At 43.6% G+C, this 10,116-nt stretch overlaps 2 pseudogenes; one reads left to right on the forward strand and one right to left on the reverse strand.

Annotated features, from left to right (window-relative positions):
* Positions 1 to 870: 870 nt before the first annotated feature.
* On the reverse strand, positions 871 to 1,853 carry LOC6048376 (annotated as a pseudogene).
* A 1,715-nt stretch (positions 1,854 to 3,568) lies between these two features.
* Positions 3,569 to 3,993, forward strand: LOC6048377 (annotated as a pseudogene).
* The last annotated feature ends 6,123 nt before the right edge of the window (positions 3,994 to 10,116 follow it).

Genomic DNA, 10,116 nt, shown 5'->3' on the forward strand with positions numbered 1-10,116 from the left:
ATAACTTTTTCCTTCATAAGTTTAAGGGTGGAGTAAGCTGAGTCCGCCATCTGGGAGCACGGCGGAATCGACGGACAACGGCCATTAGCAGATTCAACGGGCTCATTTCCCGCGGCCGCGTTGGCTTTGATTATGGAGATCTCGCACAAAACGTATCCGATTAGGTTGAGGAACGCCAGCGAGATCGACGCCAACAGGAAGATGTACGACACATATTCGGGGTGTATTTTGGAGTACAATGCCGTTACTAAAATCGAAAAAAAAAACACACTTTAGTAACGCCCCATCAACTCACCAATGGGGAACACAATCGCAAAGTCGTTACTCTGGCTGCCGTCGTCATGATCCAATTGTCCTGTAGCATATTGAGCGGCTTCTGCTGCTGCACCTGCTTGAGCTGTTTTTGTTGTTGGTCTTCCCCTTAATCAAACGTGGGCGTATTGATAGAACTTTGGTTCTGGGAGATTGGAGGAGAGAGAGAGGTCTATCAAATATTAGTACGTAATTCTGCAACGTCACACTATCATTCCAAAAAACTTTCCCTTTAATGTGACCACCCGTTGCTGCCTCCGGTCTTTTCGTGCGCCAGCGTTATTTTTCCGGCAACGCCGCTTTCGCCACCGTATATCTGAAAAAACACTGCACCAACGGACAGGTTGTCCACCAGCGCCATCCGCCAGCAAAACAGTTCTCAATTTCGTCAGACAGATCACTACCGGGATGGACTTTCTCAGTCGAGGTCACACTTCCGACAAAGTCGATTGTGACAAAATATATCACTCAACCCAATCACACACATTTTTCAACGATCGCAGTAGGCGACGCTGTGGGCAACAGCAAACAGCCCTCCCAAATATTTATAAACAAAGCTTTTTTTTACGGGTCATCACTCCCACGCTCTCTCCTTTTATTTTCCTCCATCATCCACCGAATTCCTCACAATCCACTTGCACTAAAGAAAAAGAACCGTCCCCTTGTGCGCTCCCCGTTTACTGCGGATTTTGCGGCTTGGACCATTCCACGTTCAAAATCAGATGGTCGTAGCCGTGACCGTTGAGCAGCTCGATGGCGGTGGCGGTGTTGCGGCGGGACTTGAAGTGCACGTACGCGAAACCCTTGCACAGGCCGGTGTTCTTGTCGCGGGCCAGGAACATCTTGCTGTGCGGCCCAATCTTCTTCACCAGCTCCTCCAGATCGGCCTCGGTCATCGTCTCGGACAAGTTGGAGATGCGGATCGCCGTGGTGTCGTCACGGCCGCGCGGATTCGCACCCAGCGCAGCCTTCTGGCTGTCGCGCATGCTTGGCGGCACATACTTGCCACTCTTGATCGCCGCGCTCGACAATTCCAGTTGAGCCGCCGGCACCGGCTTTGCCTTGCCCGCCTCGTACGACGTGCCCTTGTACGGACACTGCACGGACCAATGCTCGCACTCGCAGATACGACACTTGGCAATGTTCTTCAACGAGTCCAGCGCGTTGTGTGACTTTTGCTCCTCCTCCTTGTTGCTCACAAACTGCATGTAAATGTCTTCCGATACGAACATCGTCTGCGGGTTGGGCCCCGGCCGAGTCGCCAAACTTGGCCCAGTTCTTGCGCTTGGCCACACTCTTCGGCACGACGAGCCGCGTAATCTTGTACGTCCGGACCACTTTCACCTTTTTGTCGTCCTTGTTGTACTTGTACTTGGTGACGACCTTCTGTCCGTTCTGGACGATCTCCGTCGGCGGCGGCAGCGATCCCGAACCCAGCTCGACCTCATCGGCCCAGGAGGACTTAATTTCGTCGAGCGCCGGCATCGTCGTGAACTTTACTCAACAGCTAGTTTAACAACGAAAAACGATGGAATTGTACCGGGAAAATGTTCCGCTCGCCGAAATTTACTTTTTTACGAGCACGTCAAAAATGCAAAGCTTGACGTTTGGCAATCAATGAAATTGAAAATTAATAGACCGGTAAACTAAAATGTTGATTTTTTTGTCGGAGTTCAAATTACCCAATTTAGGGTAACCCTGAATTTGAAACGAAATATTTTATTTTTCTTCTTGCAACAAAAGGAGCATGTTTGTACAGTAGGGTGACAAGCAAAGTTGGAAATTTGGAAAACCTCAAGAGATATCCCCTGGTTCGATGCCTTAGGCAACAGTAAGAAGCTGTTCCAATCTTTAAGCAGATAAGTGTCTCCATAGATCGATGAAGTTTGTATGGAAAATTCGCAAAAATGTATGATGAAAAACATCGCTTCAGAATTTAGCCGGCAGGTGATTGCAGACCCGGAGCGTTTTTCACACTTGACAAAGTTGTAGGGAATTGAATTTCCTTCAAGAATCTTATACTGGGAAATGTTGGGTGATACAGATACTTATTTTTACCTAAGGAATCGAATCAGGGGGTACCCTAATTTCGATTTTTTTATTGTCACCCTATTTTGAAACAGGTTTTAGTTAAAATTTTGAAACTTGGGCTAGAAGTTTAAAATTTTGTTTTTTTTTTTATTTTTTGTACCTTTCTCTGAAAATCAGTCAGAGTTCAGACATAAAAACTTTGAAAAATGTTTAATGTCTTCATGTGGAGAATATACATAATACCATTTGGCATTTCCAAATTATTTTTTGAAAAATTCAAAGTGCCGGTGACTCTGCAGACCAGAAAGTTCATGGCTTCCCTTGAATTGTTGTTTTTGTTAGTTTGAATTTAGTAGCAAATTTTCGCTTGAATTTTGATGCACAGTAATGTTTGTCTCTTTTTGTTAGTTAGTGTAAGCAAATAAAGCCGATGCAAATATTTTTGTCCTTCGGGAGGCAAATAAAAACATGGAAATAACATTTGAGTGCAAAAAGTGTTTTAAATGCATTTTACACTAGTTCAGTTTTTTTCAATCATTGGTTCTGTAAAAAAGTTAGATTTGACGAAAACAAAAACTATAGCGAAAAAAAAACATATTGCGATACGAAACATCGGACATTTTCAAAAATTCAAAATCAACCTGAACATGCTGAAAATGATTCTAATAAACGAAATTTCACAAATTTCCATCGAAATTTTGAAGTTTTTTGAAAAAATATTTTTCTTGGCCCCTGATTTTTTTAATAGGTCATATAAACATACGAAAGACAATAGTTTATAAAAAAAAAACTCTAGAAATAACAGTTCAAATTTGGGAAAAATAAGGGGAAAAATCTTTTTAGGTTTTGCTCCAGTTTCACAAACAATTTTACTCCCAAACTTGAGAAATCTTTTACTCAATTGTGGATAAAGCTGTGTTTTAAAATAAGAATGCATTTCTTGTCGGAGTTGTAAAATATCTTAATCATAAGTATGCCAAGATAGCCGTGCACATGAATGCAAACTCCGACAACTGTGACAGTTCTTTTTCGTAGCAGTCTTTTGGACAGTTTTTCTTCGTAGCAATGATCACAAAAACAGGATTTTTTTTTGCTGCTGAAGCATATAAAAATAGCAGCAGTAACGATCCATATTTTAAGTGCCCCGTATTTTGGTGTCTTGGAAAAAATACCAGATACGGTGCCTTTCCGTTCCAGTGATCTGCGCTCTCCGTCGGTGCCCCACATGAAGTTAAACTGGTTAGTTTTGGCGTGCCAAAGTGAAATTGTAAGGTTCCACGCTCCAGATACTGCGTCCGCATGATCCCAGCTGCAAGGACGACGAAACTAGATCGGCAAAAACTTCCAGGTTTACCGTTAGAAGGTTGTCGTTCGCATTGAGCGGATCCAGCGTAAGAAGGCCAACGGAACGAACGTGTACGTCGGTTTGCACCCATTCATGTGTCTGATCGTCAAGCTGAAGATGAACAAGGTTTGCAAGAGAATCCTGGGTCGCCGTCGCTGGACGCAGGGTGGCGTTTTCCAAGGACAAGGGCAAGTACACCGAGGAATCGGCCGCGACCTCTACGATGAAGGCTAGCTGTTAAGCTCTCCCCCCACAAATTCAGACCGCGATCCTTTTTTAACAATAACGGGCCTTCTGTGATTGGCTGTTCCGTTGCATTCTAAAAGAATAACAAATTCAATTAAATTTGATGTAATATTTCCACAATTAGGCAGCGGAACCAGCCAAAAGCAGTTAAAGATGAACGAAAGTTAATTAGTTTTAAATAAGAAATAGAATACTTACTGAAGTTTTCGAAGCTGAACCATTTAATTGCCAAATCAACAAATAGATGCCGTCCGCGACTATTTTTAAGTTGCCCCTCACCGGCATCCATTGTTTTTCAAATCTCCCGGAATACTTGCATCCAACATGACATTTTTCGAGATTGTTTTCGTAAAATTGGGCACTCTATCCACAAACAACATTATTTTGATTAGCGCAAACTATTCATAACATTGCACTGAACGGCAACGAATGGTTTGTTGTCATCATCCGCTTAGCTGTCATTCTCAAAGTTTAAATTTAAATTTAAATGCTTTATGCGTTTACGTTAGCAAAATTTTACATCAAAAGAGCATTTACATGCTTTTCATATTTTCAAATTGTTGATTTCTCAGGAAGAAAAATCCCATTTAAGTGTGATTCATGCTTTACGTTGAATCTCGTTTTACAATAAGGTTGTTTAAATGCGAAACATCCTTTTACAATGAATTTCAAAATTACATTGAGCATGTTTACGTTGAAAACATCGTTTCAGTGTTGGGTAAATTTACATTTTTTTTTTCTGTGTAGGTAGTAAAAAATACCGCAGCTCTAGTGTCCGTTCACCTCGAAGGTTCGCAATACACTGTGAGGTTATTGTTGGTTTCCTGTTTTGTATGGAGGGGAAATTTAGCTGATGACCACCGTTGGTGAAACTTGTGCACTTGAAGCGGCTGAGTTTTTCGGTTTGTGTACCCGATCCGCTTCACCAAACTTACGTTGCGCAGCCATTAACTTGTTTCCAGCGCGAGCATAGCTAGGTACATATAGGAGTTGCCCTGCCTATGTACCTCGCCTGTTCAAGGACGTGGGTGTGACCTGTTGATTAAATGCGATCATTTTTCCACTTATAATTTGATAATAATTATTCTACCGTGGGACCATGTCACCGCGGTTACAATCGTACCGATCGCCACGATCCATTCCCCGACGCTGCTGCTGGCCTGCTGGATGATTCCTCGCGACACAATTTGAGACGTTCCTAGGTCTCGGCGTCAAGTCCACGACCTCCGACGCCGGCGTGGCAATTCTGTTGCAAAGTAGGTGGCCGTTGACTGGCGGTCGATGATGGGCCGCTAAACGGCAACCTCCAGCTCCATGAACGGAGTCGTCACCGACGAAGACTCCTGCCCGAGGGGCGTGACAATAGTAAGAAAATTAATTTATTTAATTAATTAACGGCCAAAATTAACAAATTAACTTTTGTTTACGACCAAAACATCGCCACCTCTCCTTACACCACTTTGGTTTCACTTCGAATTTGACAGTTCAACAGCGGGCCTGATTGTTGTTGTGTTTGATTTTGATGGCAAAGTTTTATCACCAAAAAGAACCAGGATTAAGGCACATAAGAAATAACAGTGGCAATCGAGTTCCGGAGAACATTGCAGCTGATCATTCCGGAGCATAATTCGGCGGTTCAAGCAGCTATGCGCGCTGGTTTTCGTTCAACAAAATTGCCGAATGGATCAAGTTGGTGATCGATCACGAGTAGCTTATGCTGTTCCGCTATACTTGGTGGAGTAACGAGCCGGGTAAGACGATTCAATAACTGATGAAAAGGCAGATTTTACTTTCGTTTTCTCCACTCGCAGATTTCGACAAAAATGTTCCTGTTACTCAAGTCTGGCTTCTTAATCAGCAATCCCCCCGGCAGTTGAGCAAGTTCAACGCGGCCTGCTGGATGTGGTTCCTGCTGGTGGTAGATTCTCCAATGTTGTTTACCTTTGCACCGCTACCCAATTGGCGTCGTCCGTCAGCCCTGTGACGAACATCACCACCGGTACGATCAAGGGTACGACGGAACAGCATCCCTGGCCAGAGGATCGACTGGACAAGAAAAGGCCTCAATTTCCCGAGACAGTCCCGAGTGCAGTTATCCGGTGCTTTTGCTAAAGCTTCTAGCGCTGAAATTACTCAATTCGGAAGTAATCGAGGAATGACATGTTGGAGGTAAGGCGATCTAATTGCTGGAGAAAAACATGTTAATAATTTTGAATCCTCTACCCCGTAGATTGAACCCAAAATGATCCTGTTGCTCAAGTTTGGTTTCTTGGTCGAATTTTCGATAAGCAGCAGGTTGATAGTAAACAGTGATTCGACGCAAATCCGCGACGTCGTTTGGCCCCGTGACGATAATTTGTTGCAAATTTACCCGGAGGATTTAAATTTAAATGTTTAATGACAAAGTGTTACATCATAAATCAAATAACATTTTTAAATATTACCCAAAATGATCATGTTGAAGTTTGGTTTCTTAAACAATTTTCGATAAGCGTTAAGTTCAACGTAGCCTACCAACAGTGATTCCCGCGCATCAACCGGACGTCGTTTGGCCCCGTGACGACCATCTGCACCGGTGCAACTTTGAGCCCGGAGGATCAACAACATTTTAGACAATTAAAAACAAGTTTAACATTTTGTTCAAATAGTATTTTTATAATATTACATTTAATAAACATATGAATTTAAATCAATAAAATGACTTGATTCTTATAGATAGGTTTTGAACTGGGAACTTTGTAGAACATACCAAAAGCTAGAAGTGACCCTTTAAAGATACAGATACTTTTAGATGGTGGCTTTTGAAGGGTCAGCCACCATCTAAAAGTATCTGTATCTTTAAAGGGTCACTTCCTAGCTTGTTGGTATGTTCTACAAAGTTGTTCCCAGTTCAAAACCTATCTCCTACTATAAGAATCAAGTCATTTCATCGATTTATAAAAAAATCCTAATACAATGTAAAAAGATAGTTTCCATGGAAAATAAATCAAAATCCCATATAAATTTCAAATTAAAACTGGAGCTCCTAGACCTTACCAAATGGGCTCAAATTTTCAGGAGTGCTTCTGGGGACATAAAAGAACGAAATTCCGGTTGATGCAAGACAAAATAACAACTTTTGTCTTTTTCATAGAAACGTGAACCACGCTACTACCCAGGCAAATTAATGAACATTGTCAATTGCACGGTCAATTGTCGGTAGAAAAGTAGCCAAATCCTTCAGAACAAAAGCAATCTGCCAGGACGGAAACTTATTTCGTCTAAATTGGCCACGTCCTGCAGTACGATTTCAGATCTTAATAACGCACGGCTTCTGTGGCGTTCATGGCAATTCATGAAGTACAGAATGAAATCACTTCACCATGAACGGTAACCGGAAGTTGCCAGCATCGTCTGTCCTCTTTGTTCTCGTGCATCCTCAGGATTGTACCCTGGGCACAATCGAAGTTGGTTGCGTTCTTCAGAGTGTGACGGTTTGCACAGCGGATCGATCGTCGGCAGCCGGTAGATGGCAATGTCGGCCGAGTGGCGCGCTTCCGTCGCCAGCATACTGTTGCTCGGGTTGATCTGGCACGCGTGGATCCCCGACTGCGTGTCCGGACTGGTACCGCGGCTGTTGGGCAACGTCGGGATTGCGTCCACCTTGCGGGTGTTTACGTCGTACACCATCAGCTTGTTGCACTTGGTTCCGAACACGACCTGCCGATTGCTGAGCCATTGCGCGCAAAACACCTTGCTGATGTTCCCGAGCGCAATCGGCGTTTCCTTGAACATGTCGTGCGTCAAAATGTGCCGGCTGGTGTAGGACGGGTCTACGTTCCGCTCCTCGGTCAGGTTCGACTCCCGGCTGCGCACGTAATCAACAAAGTTAAACGATGTGCCCAGGACCTGGTGCTGCTGGGCTGGTGTTTCCTCCTCCGAGTCCGAATCCTCGAACGTCACAAAATCGTCCGGTTTGTCCGGCTTCCGGCGCCGTTCCTGCCGCAGAACGTTGCTCGGTGTGAAAAAGTTGTTCGTATCCTCTGGAGAATCCTGTAGAAGACACCACGATTGTTAGGTGGTGAGTTTCTAGGGACGAGTACTGAAGAACATCAACGTTCTCTTTACGGTTACCTCCACAATCTGTGAACTCTGCACAATATTCTCCTAATACTGGCGGATCCTCCGGTGGATTTCGGATTAGCGCTTTCCGGCTTGTTAATTTTCAAGTGGCCACTGGCCAAATTCAGCTGTGAAAATTGGTTGGCGAAATAGATTTTGAAACAAAAATAAAAACAAACTTGACAGTTCGCGCAAAAGCAAACAATGTTTTCAAAAAGCAGGTGTGGCACTGTCAAATGTCAAATGGCAAGAGATATTTAATTCCTTAATGTATTAAATGTGACTATTTAATATATTAAGGCCATTGTCACGCCCCTCGCTCCTGCCGGTGTTCATCGTGATATCGGTGCTGGTCTCGCTGCTGCGAGTGGCCAATGTTGGAGGTTGTGTTTGTTCGCGATGTCAGCGACCACCACCTCCTCCGTACGATTCACGAGATTTATCGCCCGACTGCGTCGGCAGTTTGGTCTATAAGATTGATGATGATTTGCATCGCCCGAGCCGAAGCTCGGTAGCATACTGTTGTATCCGCCTCCGCCCACAATGTTGTTTCGCATTCCACGATTGTCCCGGTCGTCGATCATCGGTCCCGACAATCGATCATCGGTCGGACATCGACATTGTGGCAAGAAACCTGGAGACGGTAAAAGATGTCTACACCAGACGGAAGGTAGAAGCAAGACGTGTAGGACTCATGGCTACGTCACGACTGTCATCCACATACAAAGCGAGTGAAGTCAAAATCGAACCAAGATCGAACCAAGTTTTTAGCGCGAGGCGTTTGAAAAGGTTCATGCGCATCGGACATAAATTACAAAAATAAAAACTTTTTGTAGTTTTTTTCTATAGAAAATGTTATGTTTAATCTCAAATGTGAACTAGGGGATCAACATATAATTCCATCGGAAACCTTATGTTGGCAAATCAGCAGTTTGGTGTTCAGTTACAGCTACACAGCAAAAAATAATGTAAAAATGGAAGGTTGAAAACAGAATGTTGAAAAAAATAATGATGAATTTTACCTCTATAATTGTTGAATAACGATTTTTTTTTTGTCAAACAGGTTTTACACAAAAAATGTGTAATATTACCTAATTTTTGATGAATATTCAACATTATTTTTGTTACTCGTATACTTGAGTAATATTCATCAAATTTAGGTACAATATTAATCATCTTTTGACTTTGACAACTGTCAAACGCAACGTTTTGAAAAGTGGTTGGCAGAAGCATGTCGGATCGTGATTCAACCGTCGCGTGTCCGGGAGTTTTGGTCGCTCGTGCGTCAAACAATCGTTGCTGATTCTGTGCCATCGTCGTTGTGTGTTTTGGTGAGTTTGAGTTGGTGCTTCTTCCGGATCGGTCTGGAGGAAGGTGCCGGGTGTTTACGTCCAGGAATCGTCGCAGATTTCGTGTCACCGTCGTCGTTTGTTTTGGTGAGTTTGTGTTGGTGCTTCTTCCGGATCGGTCTGGAGGAAGGTGCCGGGTGTTTACGTCCAGGAATCGTCGCCGATTCCGTGCCGCCGTCGTCGTTTGTTTTGGTGAGTTTGTGTTGGTGCTTCTTCCGGACCGGTCTGGAGAAATGTGCCGGGTGTTTACGTCCAGGAATCTTCGCAGATTCCGTGCCGCCGTCGTCGTTTGTTTTGGTGAGTTTGAGTTGGTGCTTCTTCCGGATCGGTCTGGAGGAAGGTGCCGGGTGTTTACGTCCAGGAATCGTCGCAGATTTCGTGTCACCGTCGTCGTTTGTTTTGGTGAGTTTGTGTTAGTGCTTCTTCCGGATTGGTTTGGAAGAAGAGTCCGGGTGTTTTGGCCACTTGCGCGTCCAAGAATCCTTAAAAAGTTGTGTTTTTTTGGTTAAGTTTGGAGGAAGTTGCCTGCCGAATTTTGGGATTTGAACAGTTCATGAAGAATCTGATGTACGATCCATTTATTTCAGGATAGTTGGTTAGTCGGAATGACTTGTTTATCGTGCTTATTCATCCAAAATATAATGAAAAATTGAATTTTTCAACAAACGTTAAATTTGAAGTAGATTGGTGTTCATGTTCATTTTGTAAGTAAAAAAACTAACTTAATCCACC

The sequence above is a fragment of the Culex quinquefasciatus genome, chromosome 2 (assembly GCF_015732765.1).
Source record: "Culex quinquefasciatus strain JHB chromosome 2, VPISU_Cqui_1.0_pri_paternal, whole genome shotgun sequence".
Classification (NCBI taxonomy): Eukaryota; Metazoa; Arthropoda; class Insecta; order Diptera; family Culicidae; genus Culex; species Culex quinquefasciatus.